This window comes from Malaclemys terrapin, chromosome 3 (genome assembly GCF_027887155.1).
Source record: "Malaclemys terrapin pileata isolate rMalTer1 chromosome 3, rMalTer1.hap1, whole genome shotgun sequence".
Taxonomy (NCBI): domain Eukaryota; kingdom Metazoa; phylum Chordata; order Testudines; family Emydidae; genus Malaclemys; species Malaclemys terrapin.
The window spans coordinates 128,967,527-128,984,334 of NC_071507.1; the positions used below are offsets into that span (position 1 = coordinate 128,967,527).

The following is a 16,808-nucleotide window of genomic DNA, read 5'->3' on the forward strand; positions in this document are numbered from 1 at the left end:
TCAGACCGAAGAGCCAGAAGTCCTAATATGTTGTCCTGTGAATCAGACCATAAACTGATATTGCTACCAGGATGCATTATTTTATGAGTATCTCCAGTGCCATTTTTTTCTCTAAATATTGCTACAGCAGTGTTACAGGAAGTCATTCTTAGTATTCTTTTCTGCTTTCTACTGTTCGTTGGGTTACTTTTCTTCAGGTTCATCCATGGTTTTCAGATTTAAAAACAATGAAGTGTCATCTCTGCAACATTCTAACACAGGAGGTGCTCACTAGGAGATGCTGTTGAAATCAAAGTACCTGATCCTTAGTCCTTTTGTAACCTACCACCCTGGGGGTTACTTGAGGGGGGGGATTTAATTTCTCTAACCCATTAGCAGGGATAATCAAGTTTTTCCATTTTTGCTTATGTAGATTGGGGAAAACACAACCTAAACTCAAACCCAAGTCTAAGACATAATGTTGGTCCTGATTGAGAAACCTCAAATGGAAGGGCATCACAGGCTTTTAAGTCAGCAAAATCTTTGGTATAAGCATTTGCATGCGCTGGGGTAAAATGTGTGGAACTGGTTTTGAAGCATGTACTGGCAAGTATAGCAAATCCCTGCACATTTCTTATAAAGAGGTAAGGACAAAGAACCTCATAATTATTACTTAGAAATGGTAGTGCCCATTGCCAAGATTTTTGAAAGTGTGAAGCCTGGACATGACCACTACCACAATCTGCCTTATAAATAAACAGTAATATTGTGTATATTAAAGTCCTCTAATCTCAGCCTTTATTAAGAAAGAAATAGGGGGTTGCTAGATTTGAGTGTCTGCTTCAAAACTAGAAAAGTAAGTGCTTGGTTAAATAACAAACCAAAAAAAATTTCTACACAACTTCCAAGCACACAGGAGGCGGCCACAAAGACTACAGTGTAGAGGTAGTGGCTCTGGTACGCTTTGCCAAAAGGAGCAGTAAAATCCAGTCAAGCCTTGCCACCAGTTTGTACAAACAGAATCTCATGGGAACATGTCTTTATCTTGGTTAGAGATGGCTCGTAGCCACCGCCTCTCCTTTGTTTCAGTATTTTTAAAGCACCTGTTGTATCATTCAGTATGCTATCCATTACTGTTGCCAGTTGTTTAGCTGTATCACCTCACTTGGAGAGTGTTTGGAGGAGGACAGTGAAGGGGAAAAAGGAGTTACCACTGTTGTCTAAGATGAATTCTTGTCTACATCATTATAAGTTGAGCTGATTTTCTACATGGAGGTGATTGTGGTTGTGTTTTGGCTTTTTATCTGTCAGTATAGTATTATAGTAAATCTCTTAGAGCAATCGCTTCATTGAAGTAAAGCCTTGTTCAGGGTGGATTTGATTTATTTAAATCATGATTTAAATCACTAGTCAGGAAGACTCAATGTAATCATGGTTTTCTACATAAAAATACATTCTTGTTGCTTGTTATAACCTTAATACATATTCTTCACAACTCAGAGATAGATGTAGGTTTCATTTTTAGAAGGTACACATTATACATTTTTAAACAGTGATTTATTTTGAAAACTTTTCATATTAGTTTTACAGCTATATCAGAAAATGACTGATTGTTTGGTTGTTTCATTTACCAAAGATAATTGAAGCAGATATTTATGAAGTCATTGGGAGGTGAACTACCTCCAATTAAACAGGTTAATCATATTTGGAAGATTTTCTTGCCATGCTGTATTAGGAGGAGAACATCACCAGACAGACATTTAAATTATTTTATTTAACTAAAACAACAACGTTAAGTATTCTGGATTTTTTTCTTTAACAGCAAACATAAAATATTTTAACAAAACAAGCATGTGTCCCTCCTGTCTCACATTTATCTCCAGACTACTTCTCCTTGTCCAGATCTATTCCACCCCCAACAATCTTCTATTCATTGAACTTTTTGAAACTTTGCACTTTTAGAGAGAGGTAAGTGATTGACTCTGTGTACACAAATTTGCAGAGGGACAATAGAGTTGAGATCTGTTATTTCTCATCTCTATATATTTATTTATTTATTTTAAAACATTTTTGCTGTTAACAAGCATGTTACCTCTGGAGGTACAAATCCACAGTTTGAGAACTGCAAAACTAAGCATCTCTGATAGTATCTTCTAAACCAGGGATCGGCAACCTTTGGCACGCAGCCCGTTAGGGAAATCCGCTGGCGGGCCTGGCCGGTTTGTTTACCTGCAGCGTCCACAGGTTAAACCGATAGCAGCTCCCACTGACCATGGTTTGCTGTTCCAGAGCAACGGGGGTTGCGGGAATCAGCGGCCAGCACATCCCTCGGCCCGCGCCGCTTCCCGCAGCACCCATTGGCCTGGAACGGCAAACTTCGGCCAGTGGTGGGCGCTTTAGATGGGGGGGGGGGTTTCCCCCTCAAAAAGCATTTTAATAAAAAGAAAAAATCCTATTTAATTTTGAAAAATTCAATTTTTTTTTTTAATTATTGATTTTTATCTATCCTGGCCTTGTTTTAATTAAGGGAATCAGGCTACCAGCTGTTAATTACAATTTTTTCTTTGTAGTAGCTTGCTCACATTGTGTTACACTTTATATGTATGTGTGTGTATATATGCACACACACAGAAATCATGTAAGAAAGACATAGTGATCGCCACTTGGGCTAGAAACTTCAAATAACTTGCCCCTTTTTGTTCCAAGTGCAAGGCTTACTTCTTCGACCTTGCCTTCACTAATATCAACACATAGCACAGTGTACATTTTAATTTATAACAAAAACAAAAATAAGACACCAAAACACTACACTGCACACCCAATTTTCCCTCTGGGGAAACGATGACAGAGAGAGAACAAACCACACATGACAAGTGTTAGTTGCATTACTGGAAGGGTCTCAGATACCACCATGATGAGGGCAGTAGAAGAACCTTTATAGAATGGTTTAATTTTCTATCAGATTTTTAAAAGCATCCTTTATCTAGTGGCTCTTTAAAGGGACTGATTTGGTGCATTTTGCCACTTACACTTTTGACACTTGATATTTATGCAAAGGGAACAAAACCTTTCATTTAACCAAGTAAATGAATGATTCAAAAATAATTTTTTCTATGCCTTCCCTGCAGGATTTCTGAACTTTGATTTATTTTTTTCTCACTTTCTCCCTATTCCTTCTACCACCTGGTGAGCTGCTTCCCAGCAGCCATTTGCTGCTAGATTGCTAGGCTCACTAACGAGGAATGTTTCTAAATGACTATCTTCTGGCACTTAGCCTCCATCAGCATGAGACTGCTTCGAGTCCCAATGGGTGGGTGGTAAAATGATCTCTTCTAAAGAGCTTCTTGATTATTTCTGTAGTGATTTTGCAATTATCTGTAAGAGGTGGTCTTTGAGGCTTTTACCTATATGAATTTTTTACTATGCCCAAGTTACTTTGGCTCAGGTCCTGCCCAGTGTTAGGGCAGTTTTGCATCCATCTGCCAGCACAAAGTTGTCTTAAAGCCAGTGTAAGAGGCCACTGTAGGATTCCTCCTGCATAGCAGGAAATCTCAAATAGCATGGAGCTACTGTAACAGCTCTCCCCCACCATTCCTCCCACCGCCTGGTACATATGCATGAACAGAGAGAGAGCAGGTCTCTTGTACTCTGTCAGTTTCTGTCAGTGAGAATGGCCACTTGGTCCATTGGCTCCTGACACAAATTTATCCTGAGGACTGGACTGCTGCCAGCATTGCCCCAATATTAGTTGAGACATCCTGTGATGTGCTAAGCACTCCTCAGCCACAGCCCAGAATTTAGGCATTCATGATACCGCAGTGATGAGGGCCACATAAGAACTAGACTAGAATAGAGTGTAGAGTGGTTTTCTCAATGTTAACACTTGGTTTTAAAAACTTGGAAACCAGAGCTGAAATTGTGGCTCCATGGAAGTCAATGGGAGTTTTACCATCGACTTCAGTGGGGCCAGGATTTCACTCCAGGTGTCAAAAGATTTAAAGCCAACATTTCAAACTTGGCTACTTAAAATTAGGCTTTTGTGGTCTGCTTTTCAGAGGTTTTTAGTGTACTGGCAATTCCCATTAAAGTCATTGGGAGCTGTCTGTGCTCAGCACCACTGAAAATCAAGTCACTTTTATTTAAACATCCAAGTATAGATTTGGGTCCCTAGCTATAGCCACAATGGTGTGAAAATTTTCTCCAAGTGTTCAATTTCTATAACTGCATTCCTCCAAATATATTTGTGTGGGTTTTTTAAAAACTGTGCAGACTTTTAATAAAGGTACTGTTGGTGCCCGATCATGGTAATTTGGGGATATAATATTATACCACAAATTTCAAACTGTACACCTCTGTGGTCTTCAAACAGAGAGTTATTTTAAACCCAATCAAGGGTCTCCATTTCATAGTTAAGCAGGGAAAGGTTTTGTGTCAGGTTGGGCACTTGAAATTAAATTTAAAAAATGAATTTAAAAGAAATAAATAAGGCCTATTCTTCAGATTGCTAGTGCATTAATTTTAGGACCCAGTAATCTGTAATCTTTACTATAAAAACTCTCTAACTTTTTTATAACATCTTGAAATCTAATCCTTTATTTTCAACTTTTTTTTTTTTTTTTTTTTTTTAATTTCAGGTACTACGCCTTCCCATTTTTCCCTTGACAATTTTTGTGGGTTTAAAATCAGATTTTCCTATTTTTAAAAAAATCTTCTCCATTCATGCTGTGTGTGAGAGACCTACACACACAGAAGGAGAAACTGGCTAACTAAGTGATTAAACAGAGGAAACAGTGAAGAGAACTATTCATAAACTGCTGTCACATGAAAGAAACAAATACGTCACAACAAGGAAAAACCTGAAAATAAGGTGATTTTCTTCCAACTGCCCCTTAGTTCACTTTCAATTTTAATAATTTTAGGTATTATAATAGTATTGAGAGGATGGGGGGAAAGTCAGACAGAAGTATGACTTTTAAATTGACAGTGTCCCTTGAGGTGCACGAACTGAAACAGATTTTATAATTACTCACATGAGAATTGTTTTGGTGATTTTTAGGAGGTTTTTTGGTTCGATGTGTCTATCTCAACTTCGGCATCTTTTTTTTTTTTTTTTTTGTGAGTGATGGAAAATTGTTATCTACATTCATCCTATCCTGAGTCCTTTTCATGTCACACCAAAAGCTAAAGTATGTAAGCAAAGTCTATGCTCTTGCACGGTTCTGGAGGAATGGAGCAAAGGACACTACTTGTCACCTTAGAGGTTGAGTTGGATAACCATAGATGCTTTCCTTTTCAAGGGCTATCTGTTTCATATATAACTGAATGGCAGATCTCCTATGCTGTAAGTGAATCTTAACCAAAAGAAATAAAGGCTTTCTACCTATTCCCCATATATAAAAAGCTTTCAAAATAACAACAATAAAAGAACAAAGACCTGTACAAGAAGTAGGGTGTAGGAGGCAGAGTCCCGGGAGCCCCGTGTGGTGGTGTACCTCGGGCCCTAGAGTGCCTTAAGAAAACAGAACTTATGTAGCGCTGAAATGCTTCCTGGAACAGGTGGGGTTTTTGGTGGCAAAGGTGTGCTCTAGACGTGCATTATTTAGGGGAGCCTTCAAAGCCTAAGGGACAGCGTAAGAAAAGGTACAAAGTGATGCGTGAATAATGGGAATTCTAGAGAAGCCAGGGTGGAGAGTGAAAAAAATTATCAAAAAAACACTTAGCCAAGTTGCCTTCTTCATTGAGGATGATGACTATGCAAGATTTTAAGTTTTAAAACAAAGTTTCTGTAACGCTTGGATGACTCAGAAATGGTGCAGAAGACTTTCTTAAAATATTTGTTTGATTGGAAGTCTTTTGTGCTTATTTCTTATGCTTTTCTTAAGTGTTCGGGATCCTGATTCTCATTTACACTAAAACCGCCTTGCACTGCTCCAACTGCATAAAGGGTCCTTAAGCTCAGCAGAAGATACATTTACAACCACTCCAAGGCTTCCTTACCCTGCCAGAGCAGCACAAAGTGTCGTGTATAATAAGAGTGCTTTCTCAACTCTATAGCACCGTTTGCTGCAGGGCTATAATTTTGAGAGTGGTTGTTTTTAGTCTTCCCTCCACCCCATAAATTAGTCATATGTAAGTTTATCTCCTAATGTAAGGAGATTTGATTGAAGCCTTGTCAATGTTTTCTTCAAAAGTTGATTTATTTATTTGCCTTTTTGGTATATACTATAGCTGCAACAGACTTGCACTCTATTATTAACCATTGCTAATATTCTTTAATAATACATTGTAACTAGCACAAGTGGATCTCTCCTAGCTCTGATAAAACAGAAACCAGTAGTACCCTTTTATAAACATTCTCCAGTAAAAGCTGTCAGAGTCTAAAATTAGACGTGAAATACCATCGCTAGACATTCTTCCCTCTGTAGGGCTTGCCCTTTCCAGTTTACCTTAATCTCTCAGATAGAAGCACTTCCCGTTATTGGTCCTATGAATAAACTGATAGACAGTTACTTCAGAGAGAGCACCAAATTTAAGGTGAGATTGAATCAGTTGAAAATAGTCTATTTGAAGAAGCGTAAATAGCTTCACATATCTCAGTGTCTCCTGAATTGATTCCTCACCCCCTGTTTGTTCATCCTGGGGGGAGGGACAGGGGAGTAATCATTATTTCAACAAAGATAGTTGGAGTGAAACACTTTTAAATTCTGAACAGCAGTGTCACCTTGACGTGCTGTTTTTCTTTGTTGTCTTTTCATTTAAAGGAGTGTTTAATCTTCACTGATGATAATGATAAAAAAAAACCCTCTTAAACCAGTCTTCAGACAGTTGTTAGAAAAGCTCAAGTTTAGAATGGGGGAAGGGAAATTACTGACAGCCTGTAGTCAAGGGAAAGTAACTGATCTACCAACAGCAGTCACTTGGTGGGAAGATTTGGAGGGCCAGATCCTCAGTTGGTAGAAATTGGTGTAGCTCCACTGGAGTCAATCAATGAAGTTTTTAGGAAGTGTTTTCCCTGAACCTCTCGGTACTGGTCTCTGCCCAAGCGATTTTATCTCCACTGAAATACTTTAACTCCTAGAAGTTTTTAAAATAAGCATTTTAACAAAACAAAACAAAAAACAACACCTACCCCAAACGAACAAAAAAAACCCAAAAACCCTTTTGATAGCTTTATAACTATTTAGTGATTACTGGTGCATGTTTCATGGGTGACGCCTGTGGTCATGCCAATAGCTAGAAACCGTTTTAAGGTGGGCAAAAATGATGTAAAGCTTTGTCCCTAAATTTCACAAAATGATATATGATATAAACTGGAATAGTAAATTAAAGATAACTTTTGTAAACTTCCCAGGGGTAAGTTCCCAGAGGTATGCTTTATTTGTTTGTTTCATTTGTGAAATTACTTGTATTTGCTTAGCCCCTCAGGAAACAAAAATTGGTGGTGGTGGGGGGGGGGGTGTTAAGTGAGATGCCATGAAGGCTTTGTATTTCACTTTACCGCTAGTGCTCATGATAAAGATACTTACTAAATACCATGTGTTGGAAAGGATCATATTTCTGTTGGGGCTCATTGGATAGCTGTAAAAATAACTCCTGTTTAGTGTTCAGTGTGGTGTCATAAACATGAGGGTGTCTCACTTTCCTTTGAAAACAGGCAGCCGTGTAACAAATGTCATTCTGCTTTTGTTTCTTTTTAGTTTTAATTAGAATAGAAGCTGTAAATAATTATGCTAAAAAGCTCAGCCATGAAGAATAACTTCTTCAGTTAAATTGTCATTAACTGAAAAGTTTAGGACAAGCAGTTGCTAACTGGTGATGCACTCATAAGAAGGTTTTTTAATCCAAATCTCTTTAAATATTAGAAATGTGGATTAATTACAAGCATCATCGTGAATAAAATGGAAATTAAAATCCTTTTAAAAACACTGCGTGCTTGTTAGAACAAATCTGACTGCATTCCTTGTGATTTAAATCTTCTATTTATCCATAGAACAAATACAGCATAGGTAGAAACAGTGCAAACTACCACACCAACATGCCTCAAATCTAATCTAGTGGGGCACTTCTGGGAGCTAAAATACACCAAAATAATTGGTTTTAGTTCACACTTTTTGTTGTTTTGGTGCAAGTCTGTGTGTGGGTGCTCTTGTTTTGGATTAAGAATGTCTTATATCAATTTGGCTTAATTTGGTTTTTATTTAAATCCAAAATAGGACAGGCTTAATGCTAAGTAAGATTGTCCACAGGCAGACTTGCACTGAAATAACAAAAGGTGTTGTTGGGTTTTAATTGTTAGTGTGTAGTGTCACGGAGTATTGGGGGACTCAGGGCCCTGCACCCCCGGCTTCCTGCGATTCACCATGACTCTCAGCCAGCCAGTAAAGCAGAAGGTTTATTTGGATGACAGGAATACAGTCCAAGACAGGTCTTGCAGGCACAGACAACAGGGACCCCCTCAGTTAGGTCCATCTTGGGGTCCCCGGGCATCCAAGCCCAGCCCCCCTTGGGAGGTCAGAGCCATCTATGCCCCCCAGCCATCTCTCCAGCCTCCTTCTAGCCTGCTTCCAGCACTCTCCTTTTGCGACCCCTCCCACAGCCTTTGTTCAGTTTCCCGGGCTAAGGAGTCACCTCACCTTCAACCCCTTCCTGGGTTCTCATGTTACACACTCAGGTATGCGCCCTCGGGCAGATCCCATCCTGCAATGCAGACTATCCCAGCACACTCCCCTGTCAGCATTCACAGACCACCGTGAGAACAGGCCCAGTTCGTCACATCTCTCCCCCCTTCGAGACCGAACTGAGCAGGGTCACTTTAGCCAGTGACCCGGGGAAGTTCGAACCTACCCCCGTTCCCATGGATGCCCCCGCATCCCTCCCATTCCTTGGTGAGAATTACACCAGGCCCCTCCAGTTTCACGCTCCCCCTTAGGTTGGGGTTGCTTGATGGCACTCGCAGTTCGCATGTGGGAAGGTTTATGTGGCCTGCGCCCTTTTCCCACCCCCATACCTCTGGGGCTCCAACTGGGCTGTGGTCTTCTCCCAGCGCTCCAGTCTGGAGGTCTGTGCTTTGGGCTCTCTTGGTTTAGAGCCGCCCTTTTTACCTTGGCCACCCTCCGAAAAGGCTCCTCTATGCTGGGCAAGGGTCCTAAAGCTGTTTTCCCCTTGTCCCAGGCCTTCCTCCCCCTCTGACAGGGGTCACAGGATCCGCAGTACTGTCGGACAGTAACAAAGACCCCAGGCCAGTAAAAGCTCCGTAGCAGCCTCTGCTGGGTACGCCAGGTTCCCTGGTGCCCTGAGAGGGGAATGTCATGGGCCCGGCACAGCAGCTGGCGGCGATACTTCTGGGGTACCACCAGCTGCCTCCTGATCCCCCCTGACTCCATTTTCCCTGGGGGAGCCCATTCTCGGTACAGGAACCCCTTCTCCCACAGGAACCTTTTACGGCCACCTCGTCCCATGGTCTGTACCGCATTGAGGTCGGCTAGGTCCCTTATCTTCCGCAAGGAGGGATCTCTCTGTAACTCGGCCTGGAACTCAGCAGCTGGGACAGGGATGGCCACCTGCTCTTTCTCGCCCGCTGGGTCCGAAGCTGCAGCCTCCCTGAGCCGCGTCCCTGGGCGTTCCCTCCCCACCAGCTTAGGGTCCCGCGCCTCAGGCAAAGCACCCCCCCCAAGGCCAGGGGGCAGTGCCCCTTGCCGGCTCTGACCGCGGGTCACAACTAAGGCGGTCTGGGGGCTGCTTGGCCAGTCCTCTAGGTCCCCCCCCATCAACACCTCGGTGGGCAAATGGTGGTGCACTCCCACGTCCTTGGGGCCCTCCTTGGCCCCCCATTTCAGGTGTACCCTCGCTACGGGAACCTTGAATGGGGTCCCGCCCACCCCGGTCAGGGTCAGGAAGGTGTTGGGCACCACCCGATCTGGGGCCACCACCTCGGGCCGGGCCAGTGTCACCTCTGCGCCCGTGTCCCAGTAACCATAAACTTTCTTCCCCTCCACCTCCAGGGGAACAAGGCACTCGCTCCGCAGGGACAGCCCCGCGCCAACCCTGTAAACGGAGAACTTTGAATCCGGAGCATCTGGCCCCCCAGAGAAGCTAGCCTGGGGCTCTCCTCCCTCCTTAGCAGGTGGTACTCTGCCAGCCCCCCTTCCCTGGGAATGCTGCCTCTCGCCGGGCTGGGTCTCTACCCAGTCAACCCTCTGTGGGTTCGGCCTGCTCAGTCTGTCCCTGAGCCTGGGGCACTGGGCCCGTATGTGGCCCTTTTGGCCACAGTGGTAGCAGCCCATGTCCCGTGGGTCCCCTTGAGTGGGTCGGATGGTCCTGATGCCGGATGTTCCCCTCTGATGGGGTTTTTCTGTATTTTCCCACGGGGAGGTCCCATGGTGACTCTCTCTCTGCGTTGTGGTGGGATTGCTCCTTTGGGACTCCTCCCTTTTATCTCCTGACCGGCTCTTTACGAACTCATCGGCCAGCCGGCCTGCCTGTCGCGGGTTCTCTGGCTTTCTGTCCACCAACCACAGCCTCAGGTCGGATGGGCACCGCTCATACAGTTGCTCCAGTACCAGCAGTTTAATCAGGTCCTCCTTCGTCTGGGCCCCACCAGCCCACTTGCTGGCGTATCTTTCCATGCGGACGGCTAGTTGCAGATATGAGATCTCAGGGGTTTTATCTTGACTCCGGAACCTTTCCCGGTACATCTCAGGAGTCAGCCCAAACTCTCGTAGCAGGGCCCTTTTGAATAGTTCGTAGTCCCCTTTCTCTGCCTCTCCCAGTTGGCGGTACAATGCCACGGATTTGGGGTCCAGTAAGGGGGTAAGGACCCGGAGTCTGTCCGCGGGGTCCACACGGTGCAGCTCGCAGGCCGTCTCAAAGGCCTCCAGGAAGTCATCCATGTCCTCCCCCTCCTTGTATGGGGCCATGATGCACTTATCAAAGCTCCGTGCAGTCCTGGGTCCACCCTCACTCACCGCAGCCGGGGGTTCGCTGCCCTTCAATCTCGCCAGTTCCAGGTCATGCTGACGCTGTCTCTCATTCTCCTGTCTCTGTCTCTCTTCATGCTGACGCTGTCTCTCATTCTCCTCCCGTTCACGCTGATGCTGTCTCTCTTTCTCCTCCCGTTCATGCTGACGCTGTCTCTCTTCACGCTGATGCTGTCTCTCTTCCTCCTCCCGTTCACGCTGATGCTGTCTCTCTTTCTCCTCCCGTTCATGCTGACGCTGTCTCTCTTCATGCTGTCTCTGTTGTTCACGATCCTCCAGCTCTCTCAGTTTTAGCTCTTTCTCCCATTCCAGCCAATTCCGCTCCCCGGATGCCGAACGTCGCCGGGAGGATCCTCTGCTGGCCGGTGGGCTTCGCCGGGGGGACCCCCTGCTGGCCAGGGGGTTCACGGCGCCTTCGGTATTTGCTGGGCTCCTCCCCACCCTTCCCCTAGGCATAGGAAGGAGGGGTCTCGGGAAGCCCTCAGCAGCCGGCTGACCACTCCCAGCTGGGACAGACACTGGTGCCTGCGCTGCATTTGCCAGGCTGCTTCCCTGAGACACAGGGATCAGTTCATTCGCGCGATCTTCCGCCTCCAGCTGGGCAATGAGCTGTTCTTTGGTGAGCCTCCCAATGCGCAGCCGCCTCTGCTTGCACAGCTCCACCAGGTCGCTCTTAAGCCGCTTGGCATACATCTTCCTGCTGGCCACTCACCGGCCTGTGTGCTCACAGCTCCCCACAGTTCCCAGGGGGCCCCCCTAGTGTGCCTGCCCTTCTCGAGGTCACCGCCTCTCTGCCAGGGTCGAGCTGCAGACTCCTCCGCCCCTGGGACCACTCGCTGCGATCCCCCCGGGGGACCCTGTTACTGCAAAAGTCCTTCTCGCTGGTCACACACTCCCAGGGGTAATAACCGTCTCTCTCTCACTCTTCAGCACGCCTGGTCCCCGTCAATCCCCCTTCGTTTTACTGCTCCCCAGTCACTTACTGCAGGAAGCGCCGTCCACGGGGTGCAGTAGATCCCACCGCTGCCACCAGTTGTCACGGAGTATTGGGGGACTCAGGGCCCTGCACCCCCGGCTTCCTGCGATTCACCATGACTCTCAGCCAGCCAGTAAAGCAGAAGGTTTATTTGGATGACAGGAATACAGTCCAAGACAGGTCTTGCAGGCACAGACAACAGGGACCCCCTCAGTTAGGTCCATCTTGGGGTCCCCGGGCATCCAAGCCCAGCCCCCCTTGGGAGGTCAGAGCCATCTATGCCCCCCAGCCATCTCTCCAGCCTCCTTCTAGCCTGCTTCCAGCACTCTCCTTTTGCGACCCCTCCCACAGCCTTTGTTCAGTTTCCCGGGCTAAGGAGTCACCTCACCTTCAACCCCTTCCTGGGTTCTCATGTTACACACTCAGGTATGCGCCCTCGGGCGCCCTCGGGCAGATCCCATCCTGCAATGCAGACTATCCCAGCACACTCCCCTGTCAGCATTCACAGACCACCGTGAGAACAGGCCCAGTTCGTCACATGTAGACAACCACAGGAGTGAGAGAGAGAGAGTGCATAGAGTTCAGCTTTCAGATTCATACCATCCTTTGGCAGTCTCAGAAAGGTAGTTTTTGTGATATGGACACTTATCTGTTTGGGAGCAGACATCCTTAGACTCAGTTCATAAAGATCAGTGATTTTCAGCTTGTATGTCAGAGCTGTTATGAGTGGTTTGCAGAGAGCCAGCTGGTTCTCTGTATTGGTACTCCTTGTTTCCAGATGCTAAATTTTGTTAAGACATCTGAAATACATTAAATACTTACCTGATATTACTTTTACAAGTCAGCAATGTATGTAGTTGCCACTATAATATGCAATCAGAAATGGAAGGGGAGGCAGTCTATGCAATTGAAAGGGAAGTGGTCCTCAAGAAAATCTGTTAAGATTTGGTACATACTGTGCAAAACTGAGAACCCCTGATATAGTCTACTGAGCAGCAATTAGATGGTAGCAACATTTGATCTCTACCAACCTGAGACTTGATTTGAAGCTGCCACCAAAAGCTTGAGGTTCTATCTCCCATTACCAATGTCCTGGCTCATCCAACTTCTCATGATCATTTTTTCCAATAAGTTTAACCTGATTTTTTTTGTCAGAAAATTCCAAAGTCAGGGATGGCACTCAATGGTCAGCTTCTACCCTGGTGGGGAGTACAATAGCCAAGGCTGCCAAATGTGACAAATTTTGCATGATATTCCCAGACTTGGTTGCCCTGTCATGCATTCCCACATCTCAGCAGAATGCCCGTGTATGTGTATGTGGCTGAGCTGTGGGAAGGCAGCAAGTGTTTGCCAGCGGTTCTGCCTTTCTGCCACATCACATGGGGCAGATCCTTGAGTTTCCCTCATGCTGTTCCCCATACTGGAATACAGCAGGGAAGGAGCAGATGGGAGGAGCAGTCTGCTGCAGTAGTTGAGAGCAGATGCAGCAGCAGAAGCCACACAGCTAGTGAGGGTAGATGAGTGCTCAAGACTGGCCCCCATTGCCCACTCCAGAATGCCATGTCAACTCCCCCAACTACTACTTAGACAACCCCACCTACTTCCCATACAGTACCCGAGCATATTAGCCACCTACCCACCCCAGCAATCTCAGAAGCCTTCAGACAGAGCCCAGAAACACCAGCACACCAACACCACAGCTGCAGCTATACCTGCCAAGTGTTCTGCAGCTCCATGCCCTACCCCTGGCCAATGCTTGGGGGCAGGTGTGTTCTTCATAAGTTGAAATTTATGGTTGTATGCCCTTCAGCTCATTAAGTGATTTTCATAAAATGTCACATGTGGAGCTGCACAAAACTTGTCAGTTATGAATAGAACAAAGTTATAGTGGAGTGCTTGATCTTATTCCTTAGTCTGTGGAGACAGTTGACATCTGAAAGGTAAGGAAGACAAACTGATACAAAGGTATGCTCAAAGCCAGTTTGCAGGAGCTGGGAAAGCTCATAATGTATATGATACACAGCAGCTTAGAACCTTTGAATCCCTAAACTAGGGGAGCTGGAGGGAAGGAATTGGTACAATTTATTACGAGAGACCCATGAAATTTTTTTTTTTTTATAATTTTGCATTTTATTTTTTGTGAATTTCTTGTTATATCATTTTTTCCAAACTCCCCCTCCCCACACCAGCGGGTCGGGGCCTGCCCCCCAGGATGGGAGTGGGCAGGTCCTGAGCGGCACTGCAACCCCATGTGTCAGGTCACAATGCCACTTGTTCAAATTTGGCGCGGCCACCCTCCCATCATCATGACAGAGGGGTGACGAGGCCAGACCTGAGCAGCACTGTAATCCCATGCACGAAGTTGCAATGCCCAGAGCAGGGATCCAGGACCAGCCTGGAGGGGCAGGAGCTGCTGCAGAGTGAGGTTTTTCATCATATGTTGTTTTAATCATTGTTTTTTGTTTTATTTTATGTTTCACATTTGCAAAAAAACACAGGGCTCTGCTTGCCACTAACAACATAAAATGAGCTACGCTATTTGGTGGATTTCAGAATAGTGTGCAACCATATGTTAGGTGCTGTAATACTCATTCACACTGAAGTGAGTGGCTTAATACAAAACCACTGCCTTGGAATTTCTGTGCTCTTATGAACTGAATCAGCACCATCAGTTTAAGGATGAGATACCCCCAACTTTTCCCCCAGATTTAGCAAGATCATGGTAGCCACAAAATCCTTGTCCAAAACTCCAACACAATGGTACTTTAGCCTGTTTGCAGCTTGGGGGAAGATTCGGACCTGACAGTCAATGATAGCAGCGAAATGCCCCATCTCCTGAATTTCCCTCCAGGATTTTTCTGCCTCCACAACAGCTGGCGGCTTAGTGAGGCCTCCCTGCTGCAGAGCTTTACTGAGGGAAATTCCAAACAATTTCCAATTTCTGACTAACAGCTCGGCTTTGTAATGTGTTGGTCTGATCCGCAGCTCTGTCCCAGGGCTGCATTGATTTTAGGGGTGATTGTCCCCTCAGCTGTGCTTCCCCTTTTGAGGTGTTTGCAGCAGCTGGTTCCCCTGCAGGCTTAAGGGAGAAAGTTAAGCTGAGAAAACCCAGGGGCAAAAGGAAGGGTCTGTGTCTCCTGCTTCAAGCCTTTATTGAGTGTCTTGTTGGAGAGCTTGGCTGGCTCTGTGAGCAGAATACTGTTCCACCCGACTGCGCAGTTCATACGGGATTGACTCAGCTCCTCTTTCTCCCACTCTCACCCCCCTCCCACCCTCCCAGGAATAAAATACACCAGACAGGATTGGATAAACTGACTCTGGGCACCTGGCTTCAGTCCTGGACCCAGTGTAGTCCCCGGAGCTTTCGTAGCCCTGGTCTACACTACAAACTTTGTTGGTATAACTACATCACTGAGGGATTTGGAAAATCTGACCTAACCATCGGCATAAACAGTGCTATGTCAAAGGAGGGCCTCTCCCGTCGTCAAAGCTACCGCCTCTTGGGGAGGTGGAGTGCCAATGGGACAAGTTCCCGTCAGCACAGGTAGCGTCTTCACTAAGTGCTCCATCGGTGCTGCTGCACTACTGTAAGTGTAGATAAGTCCTTTGGAGATGAGGCTTTCATTTCTGGATGTAGATTGCTATTTCTATTTTTATATTTCTGCCAGATGTCTTGTCCTTGGTTTCAGTGCATTATTCATTCATCTTAAGAATTCTTCATGGTTTGTCTTCTGTATTAAAATTTTGTGAGATTGTAACATCCACGATTATTTAATATCCTCCTGTTCTTTCTTACTCCACTGAATAGCATAAGCCATTTTTCAGTCCATTAGCCTTAGTCAAATTACTTGAGATTTGTTTTGTTCCTCTATGCTGTATTTTCTTCTGCGTTCTTTCCCACCAGGCTATACAGCATCATCCTATTATTCATAGTTAGGTATGTACAGTGCAAAGCAAACAATGAGTTGCATGCTGGCCATTTTGTCACTTCCCACCGATTTCACCACTTCAGCCCTTTCACCCACCACAGTCTTGACATTTGTACTTCTTTAATAATACTCTCTGGTTTGTATTCCCAAACCAATTTGAATTTGATATAATAGTTTCCTATTAATTTTTTTTAACCTTGCAAATCAGCCAGTTCTAAGGTCAAGTGTAAATGCTTTTTCTGAAATCCGTGTGTGTGTGTGTGTGTGTGTGTGTCCCTTACTAGATTATACATTTTAAAAATGTTCAGTAGTCTCTTTCCATCTCAGTGATTTCATTACTATAAAAGTGTTTAGAGTTAGACCTAAACTGTTAGACCGGTCAAAGATCACTCTGTTGCCTAAAATATGATGTGTGAAAGTGACTCTTCTTCTGATTGATGAAAAATGCTGTTAATACAAATGTAATAATGCAGTTGTGGCTAATGATGGAACAGCCATGGGCCAACCCAAGAATATCCACAATAAAAATAAATAAAACATGAAGTTTTTCAAACATAAATATTCCTAGATATATTACCATGGATTTTTAAAATGCTGCGGTCTGCTTCTCATGGTTAAAATTGTGCTTTTAGGTCCCAAACTCCAGTTGACTTCAGTAATCTAGGATCAATCCCATACAGGGGCTACATTTTTATTTTATTTTATGATCCTTGTTTAAATACTCATATGGTGTCACGAAATCTCCAGTTATCTAGTACTAACCTAGTCCTTAGTGGGCTATCACTAAATTTTTACCATAAGCTTATCAGTTTCTCCTGTTGCTAGTGCAGCAACAGTATCTGGAATTTTGAGATGTAATTCTTAAAAGAATTATTTGTCAGCTTCTGATAACTCTAATTGAGTAGGCAATCTTTTGGGGAGCTGCTGAAGCATTAAATTCATTGAAAC

General features: G+C 44.9%; 1 protein-coding gene across 2 annotated transcripts in view; it reads left to right on the plus strand.

The window, feature by feature from the left end:
* PREP (prolyl endopeptidase) overlaps positions 1-16,808 on the plus strand; it is a 172,450-nt gene that overhangs the window by 134,782 nt on the left and 20,860 nt on the right. The gene's annotated exons all lie outside the window — the stretch shown is intronic.